Below are 14015 nucleotides of genomic sequence, written 5' to 3'. Positions count from 1 at the left end.
ACTGATGGGTAGAATTTAGAGGGAGGCAAATTTTCACTCAATAGAAGGAAAATTTTCCAAATAATTAGGTCTCCATCAATTAAATGGGTACGAACTCTTTAATTCTCAAGTTTGAAGCTTTCATTGAGAAGGGAAGGTTGTTTGGTGTTTTTTTTCTACGTTTCTGAAAATGCTTCCAGTAGGCAAATGTCCTGAAAATCTACATTGTAATTCTGAGGAGCCAGTTCTTAGCTAAATGCCTATACCAGAAGTTCTTCCTGAATATGGAAGGAATATGCCAGATGTCTGGAAGCCCTCCTAAGGGTTTGATTCTTTACCCTGCTGACTAAGAAACCCAGTCAGGACCTGAAAGCTGCAAGTCACTGAGTCTGAGGAGAGATTGAGGGCAGGAAGTAGCCCAGCTCCACTACTACTCTCTTGTCTGCACCCTTGGCCCTTGGTCCCTGCACCTCCGCTTGCCTCCAGCAGCACCAGTCTGGACCCAATACTACCACATGACAGAATTTCAAAACTGGAAGGGTCCTCAGCGGACATCTGGTCGAACCTATACAAAGGCTGGACATTAGCTTTCTAGGGTAATGAAGATGTAGAGTTACTTCATTTTACCAGAAAAGACTCCCCTCTACAATATGCCTGACAAATGGTCATTCATCCCCTGCTCAAAGATCTCCAATGAGGAAAGCCCTACAACTTCCTGAGGCAGCCTCTTCTACATCTGGGTAGTTCTGATCATAAGGAAGACTTCCCAGACATTATCTAAATCTGCTTTTTCGCAAATTTTACCCATTGCTCATGGTTCTGTTCTCTGTGGCCAAACAAAACACTCTTCCATTGGACGGCCCTTCAAACACAAGAAGATAATTTTCATGGCCCCTCTAAATCTTCTCTTGGATAAATTCTTCCTATTTTCTTCCACCTATCCTCACATAGAATAAACTTCCTGGGTACCCTTCTCTGTACACTCTCTAACTCCTCAAAGTCCTATTGGAAATGTGGCCCCCAGAAAAGTAGTCAATACTCTATCACAGGAACTGGTCTGGCTATGGGATTGCCAGTTTTGATCAACTTTCTTCATAATCCCAGTTTTTTCTCCCATCTTGGACCCTGATACTTGAGACATATACAACTATTTTTCCTAGCACCTCTTTGGAATTTACTGAAAGAGAAACCTGGGACTTGAGCAAGGGCCATTCTGTTTTGATGCTATTAAAAAAAACAACCAAGAAATAATTAGCCTCTAAAGCTCTGCATACCTAAATGTTATCACACTTACTGTTATTAGCAACTGAAAGTTTTTATCCAAGGCAGTGTGCCTTTTCCACAAAATACTTTCTAAGCAGGGCAACACTAACCTCAGCCGCATGCCTTTATTATTGCCCAGGACTGGTTACCTTTATTTACTTACCCCATGGATGGGAAACCTTGCCAACCTGCCTACCAAAACTAAAGAACTTAACACTTACTGATGTAAGCTGCTGGAGGAAATAAACATATAAAGAAAACACCCTCTTGCTAACAGGAATAACTTGAAACTCCACTGGTTTCAAATGATTCTTTGAAAAACTCAAACAAGGAGGAAAGTGATTGGCACTTCAAGCTTTCATTTCTCTTTCTGAGTTGCATCTCACTCTACCTCTCTTGGTTGCTTAGACATTTTCCCTCTGTGAAATGCTTTTCAGAGTCCGGCTAAATCCCTCTGTAGTGAAGCCAGCACCATGTAGAAATATAGGTTATACACACACACCACACACACACACACACTCTGCAACAAAGCCAACACCATGTAGAAGCATAGGCTACATACACACACATGCACACACACTGCAACAAAGCCAACACCATGTAGAAGCATAGGCTACATACACACACATACACACACACATACACACACACACACGCACACACACACACAAACACACAGAGCCTTCTCAGCCTCTAGGCAGAAAGGAGACTCCTAGTTAGCATCTCCATTCTACCCCCACAAGAGCACACAGCTATTTCCCTCTCCTGTGAATGGCCGGCCCATAATTAAACTCAAGTTTTGACTTCCTGCTCCTGGACTGGTAGTGGCCTCTATGAAGCCTGACCAGTACATAGAGGTAGGTATACCTACCTGTACCTTCCCCCAACATGTTTCCATTTACTTTTTACTTTAATAGACAGGACCTAGCGTTTGAGCATCTTAAAGACCTACTGGGTCAAGCAAATTGCAGTATTTGAACCACAGAATATGCAATTATGTTACCTGCTTAGTCACAGGTCTCCACATCTAAGCACTGGACTTCAAAAGCCACACCTTTGTTCCTGTTGAGTGCATCATACAAGTATCCAAGAAAGAGAAGTAACTTAATCAACACAGACGATGGAGGAAGACTTTAACCTAAGCCTTTATGTAGCTTTTTTTTTTAAAAAGCAACAACTTTATTGGTTCTAAAACAAGTCTCCTCCATCTTGAGTGGGCAGCACCTGCTGGTTGCTGATAGGAGAGCACCAATGTGTGTTTGTGCAGAGATACTGCACCTAATCGCTTACTTCACCAAAGGTGGCCATTGGGAAGGGCACCTAAGAGCAGTGTGTATTGGGAGATAAGGCCTCTTGGGGCTGGACCTTTAGAAGGAAGAAGGAAGAACCTATGGGTAATTAGTAGGAAGCAGAAGCACAACAGGTGACTAAATGAAATCCATGGATTTTTAACCCTAAGATTTACGTGATTTTGTTGTTGTTTTCTCCTGGTGGTATAAGGCATGAGAGGTAACTCTCCCACAGTTCCCTTTCCTGGTAATATATAGAGGGCATTAACATAAAGTAACCCTGAGTCTTCTTAACCCTGGACAGCTGACATCCAGCCTCTGTTGGAGGGGATCGTCTCCTTTCTCAAATGAACTTGGGAGAATGAAAAGAAACCTATACTTGAGGATTCTGGGCAAACCCAAGCACAATACAGTCTGAAGTTTAGTAAACACTTACCTAACTCCACAGTCTTCAGTCCGTAGAGCTAATTTGGGGAACATCAAGTAATTAGTCACCTGCGGAATCGAACATAATTCGTGAGATCTTTCCTCCCTCACCAAGGTTTGTTCACTGTTGCTAACCACGTCCCTGGGAGGGGCCAACAGACCTGCTGCCTGACCTTTCTTTTCTGCACTGTGTACACATCAAGACTGATCTTTGATTTATGACTTATGGCTTCATTTTTTATCATCCTAAGGACAATAATTCAAATTGCTATAGTGTTATATATATCTGAATCATTATATAGTCCTTTAACATTTACAAAACAGTTTCCTCACAACATACCTCTGAACTAAGTGCATAATCACTCACATTTATTCACCAATCAATCAATCAAGCATCATTTGTTCCGTGTCTGCTAAGTGTCAGGCCAGCCAGGCATTGAGGGTATAAAGAAAAATGAGTCAATAAACATTTGTGAAGCACCTGTCAGGCACTGTGCTAAGTGCTTGGAATACAGAGAAAGACAAAAATCAGTCCTGCTTTCAAAGAGCTCACAGTCTAATGGGGGAGAAAAATGAAACAGTCTCTCCCCTTGCAGAGATCATGTGGTAAGAGGGAAGCACCATGTACACATAGAAGTAAGTATCAGATGTATGGAAGATAAGCCAAGGATTTGGGGATGGGGGTGGGGAGGAGGAGCACTAGAAACTGAAGGGATCATGAGAACTTTTAGGTTGGCAAAACAGTGTTCCTTTCACAGCACAACCACAACTCTTATATTGACTCCAAGCCACCATATTGCAGATATTTGCTCACCATGTTGGTTTATTGGTACTTCTTATCCAGCAACCTGCAGCTTATAAAACTTACAGTTGTGACCACAGGCAATTCACTTTGGCCTTTCTTTGTTTTTGTTTTTGCTTGGTTTTTTGTTTGTTTTTGTTTTTTTTTTGCAGAGCAATGAGGGTTAGTGACTTGCCCAAGGTCACACAGCTAGTAAGTGTCAAGTGTCTGAGGACGGATTTGAACTCAGGTCCTCCTGAATCCAGGGCTGGTGCTTTATCCATTGTACTATTTAGCTGCTCTAACACTTTAGCCTTTCTTAGCTTTAATTTCCCCCTCCTAGTAAGAGGGGGAAAAATAATTATATTACCTATACCACAGAATTATTATGCCAAAAGCCCTTTTTTGAGTCCTAAAGTGCTATACTCTGGAGAAGAAGAGGGTAAGAGACATCATCGAGGAATTGTATGCCAGGAAGAGAAGATGGGATGGTCAACTAGCAAGGGCAAGAGCTGTCAAGGGTGGGGAGGGGGACAATAAGGGGGGAAAATGTGAGGAAGTTAGGTGGACCTACTGGGATGAATTTATGGGAGGTCTTCCCAGTTACTAATATCTTTCCCTTTCAGATAATCAGCATCTACAATGTATATATCTTCTACATCTACATACCTAGTTATTTACAGCCTGTCCCTTTCATTAGAATGTACTCTCCTCAAGGGCATGGATTGCTTTGTATCTTTATATCCCCAGTGCTAAACAGATTGCTTAGCACATTTTTTGTTTGTTGTTATTTAGGGGTTTCAGTTGTTTCTGACTCTTAGTGACCCTATTTGAGGCTTGCTGGGCAAAGATACTGGAGTGATTTGCCATTTCCTTCTCTAGCTCATTTTACAGATGAGGAAATTGAAACAAAGAGGGTTAAGTGACTTGCCCAGGATCACGTAGCTAGTAAGTGTCTGAAGCCAGATTTGAACCCAGGAAGATGAGTCTTACCTGATTCTAGGCCCAGCACTCTATCCACTATGCCACTAGGCTGCTCTCACTTGGCATATAGGAAGTGTTTAATATATGCCTGTTGACTGAGTGACTGAGGATATGGATAAGAGCCACATAGGCATGGGTGGGTTGCGTTCTGTATCATGGAAGAGAACCTCCAAATCAATTAGATCCATTTTAATGTCTGACAGTGCTATTTAAAAAATTTTTTTTTTTTAGTGAGGCAATTGGGGTTAAGTGACTTGCCCAGGGTCACACAGCTAGTTAAATGTTAAGTGTCTAAGGCCGGATTTGAACTCAGGTACTCCTGACTCCAGGGCCGGTGCTCTATCCACTGTGCCACCTAGCTGCCCCTGACAGTGCTATACATTTAAACTTTACTTCAGTGACTCTGCCATATTTTTTTTTTTTGCAGGCAATGGGGGTTAAGTGACTTACCCAGGGTCACACAGCTAGTAAGTGTCAAGTGTCTGAAGCCGGATTTGAACTAAGGTACTCCTGAATCCAGGGCTGATGCTTTATCCACTGCTCCATTTAGCTGCCCCTAAAGAAGTTCTTTTTTTTTTTTTTTTTTAGTGAGGCAATTGGGGTTAAGTGACTTGCCCAGGGTCACACAGCTAGTAAGTGTAAAGTGTCTGAGACCGAATTTGAACTCAGGTACTCCTGATTCTAGGGCTGGTGCTCTATCCTCTGAGCCACCTAGCTGCCCCCTCTGCCATCTTTTGATGTGGGTACTTCCTACATTGGCGCCTATCACAAAATGTCCGCGTCTTCTCATCCTGCCTTATTCTTGTCCCAAGTCCTTCCACAAATCCTGCACTGAGGATCCAACTAATGGCATAGAGGCTTGTCCTTTAGACGTTTTATGGAGCCCAGTACAATGCTCAGACTGTTCATCGGTTACCCTTGTTCTCTATATACAAACAATCGACCTCATTTCCAGAAACACATGTCCCGAATGGTTGCTTTTGTGCCTTTCCTAATGCAGAATTATTGTGTCTGTGTTGCAGATTACTTGCTTCCATCCTGTATCTTTCCACTGTGCCCTGGTTAACCGGAGCTTTCATTCTGAGATCACTGGCAAAAGCAACATCTATCAGACTTTTTGTCATACAGTCTGGCCCAGTTTTCCCCAAGGTCCCACACCATTCAGGCTGGGCTACCTTTTCCTTGAAAGGTATGGAAACAAACACACCAATTAAAAAAAAAAGTATTGAAATTCTTTTTGAGGCTTAATTGGTCCAAAGGGGCTAAGGCTTGAATGAAAATCACTGATGAGTGAGTTGTGATGAGTCTGAAGTTCTTCCCTTATGGCCAACACGGAGACAGGGACGTTGCACATATCTGAATTAATGCCACATCTTTACTGAATATCCTCCCCCTCTGTGGTTAAGTAAAACTCCTTTTGTTAACTGTTGGATCATCTACATTTGTTAAATTTCATTCTAACCTCAAACCTGAATCACCAGACACACCTGATTTAGGCCCGGACTACAACAATTGTGTTCTATCATTTGCAGCCACATAGCACCACTGGGATAATATAAATGTTAACAAGTAGTGCTTTTGTGTTAGGGAGCAGATAGAAAGAATTAATTTCCCAAATGGAACATAGTTCACTGCCCTTTTCAATTCTGGGCTCATTTCATTTTCCATCTGTGCTTTCTGTCTAAGATATATACATATGGATGGACCAAGTCAATGGGTGGTTCATGCAAATGGCTGTCTTACTTTTGGCAATATTCACTCTTTTTCCACTTGGTTTTTCTTCTGTGTAATGTCATTTTATTTTGAGTGGCCATGGAATTCATTGGGGAGGCTCTATCATAGTGGGTCAGGGTTTGATGAAATAAATACAGTGTTATCTTAAAATAGGATCATCTGGCAAATCTCACCATCGATAGGAAATCTCTCTTTCATGTGAACTTTGCACAGAAGATCTTTCATGACAAAGGAGAATACCTTTGGTGAATGTGTCTTCTTGTTTCATGCCTTTTTTGATATTATACTTAAAATATCATTGAACAAATTATTTCAATCATTGACTTTATTAAGGAATCATGTAATCAGCATAGGCTTCAGGAAAATTTAGTTGCAGAAAAGCTTTTAAAACTACATTTTGAATGATGGAAAAAGCTGTGCTATATGATTGTAGTGGAATGGTCTTGTGCTACAGGAAATGACAAACAGGATGATCCCCGAAAAACCTGGAAAGACTAATGAACATTGATGTATAGTGAAGTGAGCAGAACTGGGAGGACATTGTGCATAGTGACAGCAGTATTGTTCAATGAGCAATTGTGAAGGACTTAACTACTCTCAGCAATGCAATGATCCAAGACAATCCCAAGAAACTAATGAGGAAGCTTACTATGCACCCCTATAGAAAGAACTGATAAAAAAGAACACTTGTGGGTTGTACATATATAACCTGGTTGCGATCTTGTGGAGGGGGGAGGAAAGGGAGGGAGGGAGGGAGAAAAATTTGGAACTCTAAATCTTATGAAAATGAATGTTGAAAAGTACCCTTACATGTAACTGGAAAATAAAATAAATAAAGAGCAAAACCAAACCAAACCAAACCAAAAAAAAAAAAACCCACTACATTTTGCTCCACAAAGTTAATTGCTTTTTTGTAATCAACAATCAACAAACACAGCTGGGCTTCTTACTGCCTGTACTTGGTGGGCAATTGTATGACTGTGAAGATGTGGCAGAGAAAATCATCTAAGAAAGCCTCTTTCCTTTTCATATTGTAATCCAGGATATCATCAATATATGTATAAACTGTTGTCATAAAGATTTTATTCAGAGAGGCGTGGGGTCCGTGATTTCTTTGATGTAGGACATTCCCAGTTGCAGAAATGCCCTCTCCCAGTATGAGTTACCAACTTCTCTGTCACTTTATAGTCTTAAAGAGTAGCCTAGGGGCAGCTAGGTGGCTCAGAGGATAGAGCACCAGCCCTAGAATCAGGAGTACCTGAGTTCAAATCCGGCCTCAGACACTTGACACTTACTAGCTGTGTGACCCTGGGCAAGTCACTTAACCCCCATTGCCTGCAAAAAAAAAAAAAAAAAGAGTAGCCTAGAGCACTGAGAGGTTGTGACCTTCCCAGGGTCATAGAGCCAATATAGCATATGTGTGAGAGATTGGATTTGACCCCAGGTCTACCTGGCTTCTATCCTCTACTTCAAGCTGTCTCTCAAACATATTTTATAGAGACGAGAAAGGAGGCATGCTGTTTGATAGCTACTTATGTCTTCTTGGTGACTTTTTGTGTTAATAAATAGCAGCAGCATCTGTAAACTTTTACATTCTTTTAGAAATATTTCCCCCTTTAAGATATTTTGAAAATAATTTTCTAGATATCTTTAAAATTGTGTCATCTTTAGCATGAATCTTTCCTGTATGTATTTGGTCAAGTCGAGTTATTTTTCCTTATTTAATTTTCTGAAGTATAGTTTCCACTTCAGAAACTGAGGTGTTCAAATTTGGTTAGTCCCGAAATAGTAGCTCCGGTGTCCTTGACAATGAGAACATATTGCTTTTGAAATGCCAGCATATAAGTTCTATGTCATGTCTACTTATTTTCCTTTGGATCTCATGCCAAGATTTCTGCATGCTCATTTTCCTCTCCTTTGTTTTTCACTGTTTTATAAAGCCATCATGCTTAAAAGTTTCTATTATCTTCCTTATAATGCTTTGCAGATGAAATTGTAGTTTAAACCCATTTTGCTTTTGGCTGCCTATATCTCTCCACTTGGCAAGGAAAGAAATGTTTCCTGGCTAACTCAGGTTCTGGGGGCTTTTGGTTTCCTTGTTGTGATGACTTACATCTTTTAAGTTGCTAAATGATGATAATCAGAGGCGATATCATTACTTTCATCCCTTTCCCATTTTTCAGTCAACAATCTGTTTAATAGGTTGACATAGAACAGTTGTAATTGTATGCTATTTCTCATCAATCCACAAGAAATTAAGCTCTTATATGCCAAAACTGTACTAAGTTCTGTAAATTTTTTTAAAAGTTACATTTTTTTTCTGTCCTCAAGGAACTTACATTCTCATCTTTATTCTTTTTTCTAATGTATTGATTTTGACCTTTGCTTTAATCAGTTGATTGAGCAGAAAAAACATAGATAACCAATCCTAAAATGATTCTCACATTGATAATCAATTGTTACCTGTCTGTGAAGGTGTAATCAATTAATTTTTTTTGTTATATTGTTCAGTTCTTGCCACATCCAGCACCCTACAACCCTTTTCTTGAAGAAAGTATTCCTAATATATATGAATAGGATATTTCTATAATCTTTTGGTCTCTTTAAATTCTTAATTCCAAATAATCTTTTTTGTTTGTTTGTTTTTGTTTTTGTTTTTGCAGGGCAATGAGGGTTAAGTAACTTGCCCAGGGTCACACAGCTAGTAAGTATTCAGATATCTGAGGCCGGATTTGAACACAGGTCCTCCTGAATCCAAGGCCAGTGCTTTATCCACTGCACCACCTAGCTGCCCCCCCATAATCTTTTAATACTTTTTTTTTCTTTTGTTATCCTCTTTGCCCACCTTTGCATTGCCTTAATTTGTAGAATTTTGTCAGGTTTTTCATAGTTTCTCTGCTTCACCCACTACAACACAAATTGACTGGTAAATAGCAATATTCTTCACTGTGGTCTCTTTGTTTTGCAAGATGAGATGACTAAGTTTCCCATAAAATGTTTTATGTTGCTTTTGGTCGCTTGATGAGACTAATTCTGACAATTCTCTGAGGAGATTTTTCAGATAGCTTTCCACTCAGCTGGAGCTTCTTTGTCTTCTAATTTCATTTATAACTGTTATGTCAATATGACTGAGTTTCATTTCCTCCAGTAATGAACAAATGGATGAATGAAAAAAAAACACCTCAGGTGCTTTCTACATTCCAGGCACTGTACTAAGTATGGGACAAAAACAACCAATATATCGGCAGCTTTTAAGGAGCTTATATTCTAATAGGGGAAGACAATACACATAGGGGATTGGTGGCCATGGAAGAGTGTTTTGGACATTGAATCACAGAGAATGGTGAATGGAGTCATAGGGTAATTGATGGATATACATCCTTTCCACAATGGTTGACCTTGATGTGATTACTCTTCTTAGAGCTAGACTTGGAGAGCAGAGGAAGGGAGGGCACTTATATGAAGGCATGGCCCATAGATGTCTGGAAAGTGGTGTGGTGAGTCTGAGTCTGGGCAAGATAAAGTAAACAGTCATAGATCAGAGAACCAGCATCTCGGGGAGAAGGAACTTGAATCCTAACCTGGGTCAGAGGAGGAAGCTGGATCAATACATGTACCGATTTATTCGTTGTTAGACAAATATCTCATGTTCAGAGGATCAACATTTAGATTAATGTTTGTAGAGGGGGCAATTAGGTGGTTCAGTGGAAAAACCACTGGCCCTGGATTCAGGAGGACCTGAGTTCAAACCCGACCTCAGATACTCGAATACTTACTAGCTGTGTGACCCCGGCAAGTTACTTAACCCTCATTGCCCCGCCCCCCCCAAAAGCAAAACAACCCCTGCCCCCAAACCCCCAAAGTACATTGATTCTCTCTCCACACACACAGGATTTATGACAATACAGGTACAGTACTTGCACAGGGTAAGAACATGTTGGGTACACTTCAGTCTGACCCTTTGGAAGAGTGAGTTAAATAACCAATCCATGGAAATACTGGTGCGCAGGAACTTTAAAGTAATGTTTGTGGGGCAGCTAGGTAGTGCAGTGGATAGACCACCGGCCCTGGATTCAGGAGGACCTGAGTTCAAATCCAGCCTCAGACACTTAACACTTACTAGCTGTGTGACCCTGGGCAAGTCACTTAACCCCAATTGCCTCACCCCCCCCAAAAAAAAAATTCCTACCCAACTCAATAAAGCCTCATATCTAAAAAAAAAAGTAATGTTTGTAAAGGATCTAAAATTTTATAATTTTTAGCTTTTTAGCCCTCTCTTGTTGCTATGCTGTGGAAGCTGAAGGGAGGCCAGCTTTCATTTTCTTTCTCTTTGATGGAAGGGAAGGAAATAAGAATTTGTTAAGTGCCTACTTGGTACCAGGCACTGTGCTCAGTGCTTTACCAGATTTGGCCGAAGACTTTGTGGCCTGTTGGTCCTCCAGTTGGTGATTAACCTCTCTCTATTTACTAAACTGTCCTTCACACTACAGATAAAGTTTGTTGCAATGAAGCCCTATCTCAATGTTAATGCCAAGATGATTATGTATTTCATAGAACCCTTTTTGATCTACATATAGGTAGGATGGGGTGCTGGGTGGGTGCCAAAGAAGGGTCAAATGGAAGGCAGAATAGCTGCTTAAAAGGCAACTTTAAATATTATGTTTATTCTGAACTTAACAAGCAGCAAATAGAATGAACATCTGAATATACAATGGAATAGAATTGGAAAATAGGACTGTATATGAAACTTCAAGTTTCTATTATTTTTTCAAGTCAAGTCAAGAAGTTTACTGTTTACTGTGTTTACTGTGTGCCAGGGATTTTACTCACCTTTACTTTAAAGTATATATTAAAAAAATAAAGTATATATTAAGTTCAATGTGGAGTTTTCCAAACTGACCAATTGTCTGTGCTTCTCTCTGGAGAAGGCAACTTTTCTTCCAACAGGAAGGAGAGACAATAGTTTAATGGACTATGCTGGTTAATCCAAAAGGAGTATGAATATGAAAGCATCATACACATATAAGACAGTATACCATTTCTGGTGTAGTAACAGGTATGTCAGTATGAGTGAGTTTCAGTTCCTCCAGTAGTGAACAAATGAATGAATAAAAAAAAAGTTTAGGTGCTTTCTATGTGCCAAGGAATAATTCTTTTTTTTTTTCTTGGCCAGGAAATAATTCTTGTAAATTGTTCTTTCTAAGGGTCATTTGAGAGAGAAAGTGAGAGAATGAAAGGGATAATTAAGTATAAAAGGTAGAAAGGGGGATTCAAGAAAAAAAGGACTCTGAAAGAGAGGAAGAGGAAGCAAAGAAGGGACAGGATGAAGCTTTTGAGTGTGAAGACAAGTATTAAAGGAAGATTGACATTTTACCAGAAATCTCTCTGGACAGAAGTGTTGTCTATTCATTGAATTCTGACAGCAAAGTTTGGCACCACCTGGCAATGCCTGAAGGAAGAAGCAGGCAAATAGGTCTAGAGCAATTAATTTGGTGAAGTCAAATCAGGCTCTAATAAGAAGTCCAGACAGCAGTGAAATAGCTGCCGGAGAAGGTGTCTGACTTGGGTTTCAGGCACTTTAAAAAAATCATTTGATATTGCTGCTATTAAACTTTAGCAGAGTCAGAGATCTGGTTTTAGTTCATTTTAAAAATCAGAAGAAAAACCTGCTTTGTGAGGAAACAACAGGGATGACCAGGAGATTTTTTGGCTAGGAGAGATCATTCACAAATCTGGCCTTCATCCAAGAAACAAGGGGAGGAAACAGTGGTACTCTTCTTTATGTCAGGTGATCACTGGAGTACTCGATTGGCACAAAGTGACAGAATAATAGAGAAGTGTTGAGCAAATGAGGAAAAGGGGAAATGAAATTAAATAAACTCTCATGAATAGACAAACTTGGTCTCAAAATGTATGATGAGAAAATCGTCTGCCTCAGAAAGTCAATGGGGTGAAAAAGGACCAGCTTACCAAACCTGATTTCCTTTATTAATTGTGCCAGATCTATACTAAGGTCTATATTCTCAAACGATATCAGAACCATATTTAGATTCACCATAGATTTCTCCTTTTCTGATCCTTATGAATCTTATTCTGGACTTAATTAATTAATCTCCAACCTCAGATACCTACTAGCTATGTGACCCTGGGCAAGTCACTGAACCCTGTTTGCCTCAGTTTCATCATCTGTAAAATGAGCTAGAGAAGGAAATGGCAAACCACTCTAGTATCTCTGCCAAGAAATCACAAAGAATTGGGCATAACTAAAAACAATTCAACAACAAAAAGTAACTTTGATCTCTCCCTTATTTTGGAGGTAGTTGGGGTTAAGTGATTTGCCCAGGGTCACACAGCTAGTAAGTGTCTGACACACAATTTGAACACAGGTCCTACTGACTCCAAGCCACCTAGCTGCCCAACCTTCCAATAATATGTCCTATAAGGCAGAATGTGATAAATGCTAGAAGAGTACAAAATAGGATTAAAGATCTAGAAAGAACTTCAGAGGTTATTTAGTCCAAATTCCTCATTTTAGAAATAATGAAATTGAGACCTAAAGAGATCAGGTGATTCACCTAAGGTCATACAGGTAGTAAATATAAAAGGCGAGATTTGAACCCAAGTCCTTTAACTCCAAATACAATGCTCTTTCTACTGGATTATGCTGCCTCCTTTACTATGGTTAACTTAAATGTATATGTACAGGAGTCCAGAGGAGGGAAGGGTTACTTTTATTTGAGGAGGTCAGGTAAGACTTCATGGATGACTGAACATCAAAACTAAGACTTTCAAGGATGACTAAAATTTTAAGAGGTGGAGTTGAATTGGGGAAGAAGAACACTATAAGTGGAGAAAACAGCATGCAACAAGTTATGTAGGGGGGAAAGTATGGAATTTGTTAATGAAATAGGAAATAGTTCAGTTTGGTGGAAGTACAGAGGTTATACAGGAGAATAGTAGTAGATAAGGTTGGAGAGGTAGGTTGGGTCAAGTCATGGATGTACTTGAATGATAAATTTTAAGGATCTGGACTTTATTGGTAGATAAACCATCACATTTGAACAAAGAATTAAATAGTTGCTCTCTTTTTTTTGTTAAGTCGTTTTTCAGTCATGTTCAATTCTGTGACCCCATTTGGAATTTTCTTGGTAAAGACACCAGAGCAGCCTGCCATTTCCTTCTCCAGCTCATTTTATAGATGAGGAAACTGAGGCAAACAAGGTTAAATGATTTCCTCAGGGTTTACACAGCTAGTAAGAATCTGAGGCCGGATTTGAACTCATCAAGAGGAGTCTTCCTGATTCTGAGTCCAGTGCTCTATCCACTGCACCACCTAGATGCTCCAATTGCTATCTTCAGAAAGATTCATCTCACCATAGTATATATGATGAATTGAAAGGAGAGAGAGAGAGTGGAGGCAGGGCAATTAGGTGTTTGGTTATTGTAGCAGCCCAGTTAAGAGGTAATGAAAACTTTGACCTACAATAACAGCTGTGGGGATAGAAATAATAGGGAAAGTTTGAGGAATATTATAGAGCTAAAATCAATACGACTTCTTA

The 14015-nt window shown here is 39.9% G+C and overlaps 1 protein-coding gene across 1 annotated transcript in view; it reads right to left on the bottom strand.

Annotated features, from left to right (window-relative positions):
• Window positions 1-2308, bottom strand: part of LARP4B (La ribonucleoprotein 4B) — a 206483-nt gene extending 204175 nt beyond the window's left edge. Inside the window, exon 1 of the mRNA XM_043965354.1 lies at window positions 2246-2308. The gene's annotated coding sequence lies outside the window, so the exon portion shown is untranslated. The remainder of the gene's footprint in view (window positions 1-2245) is intronic.
• Window positions 2309-14015: the final 11707 nt, after the last annotated feature.

Source organism: Dromiciops gliroides, chromosome 5, assembly GCF_019393635.1.
Source record: "Dromiciops gliroides isolate mDroGli1 chromosome 5, mDroGli1.pri, whole genome shotgun sequence".
Lineage (NCBI taxonomy): Eukaryota > Metazoa > Chordata > Mammalia > Microbiotheria > Microbiotheriidae > Dromiciops > Dromiciops gliroides.
Note: the sequence above shows the minus strand (reverse complement) of the source record. Positions and strands in the feature narration are given on the sequence as shown.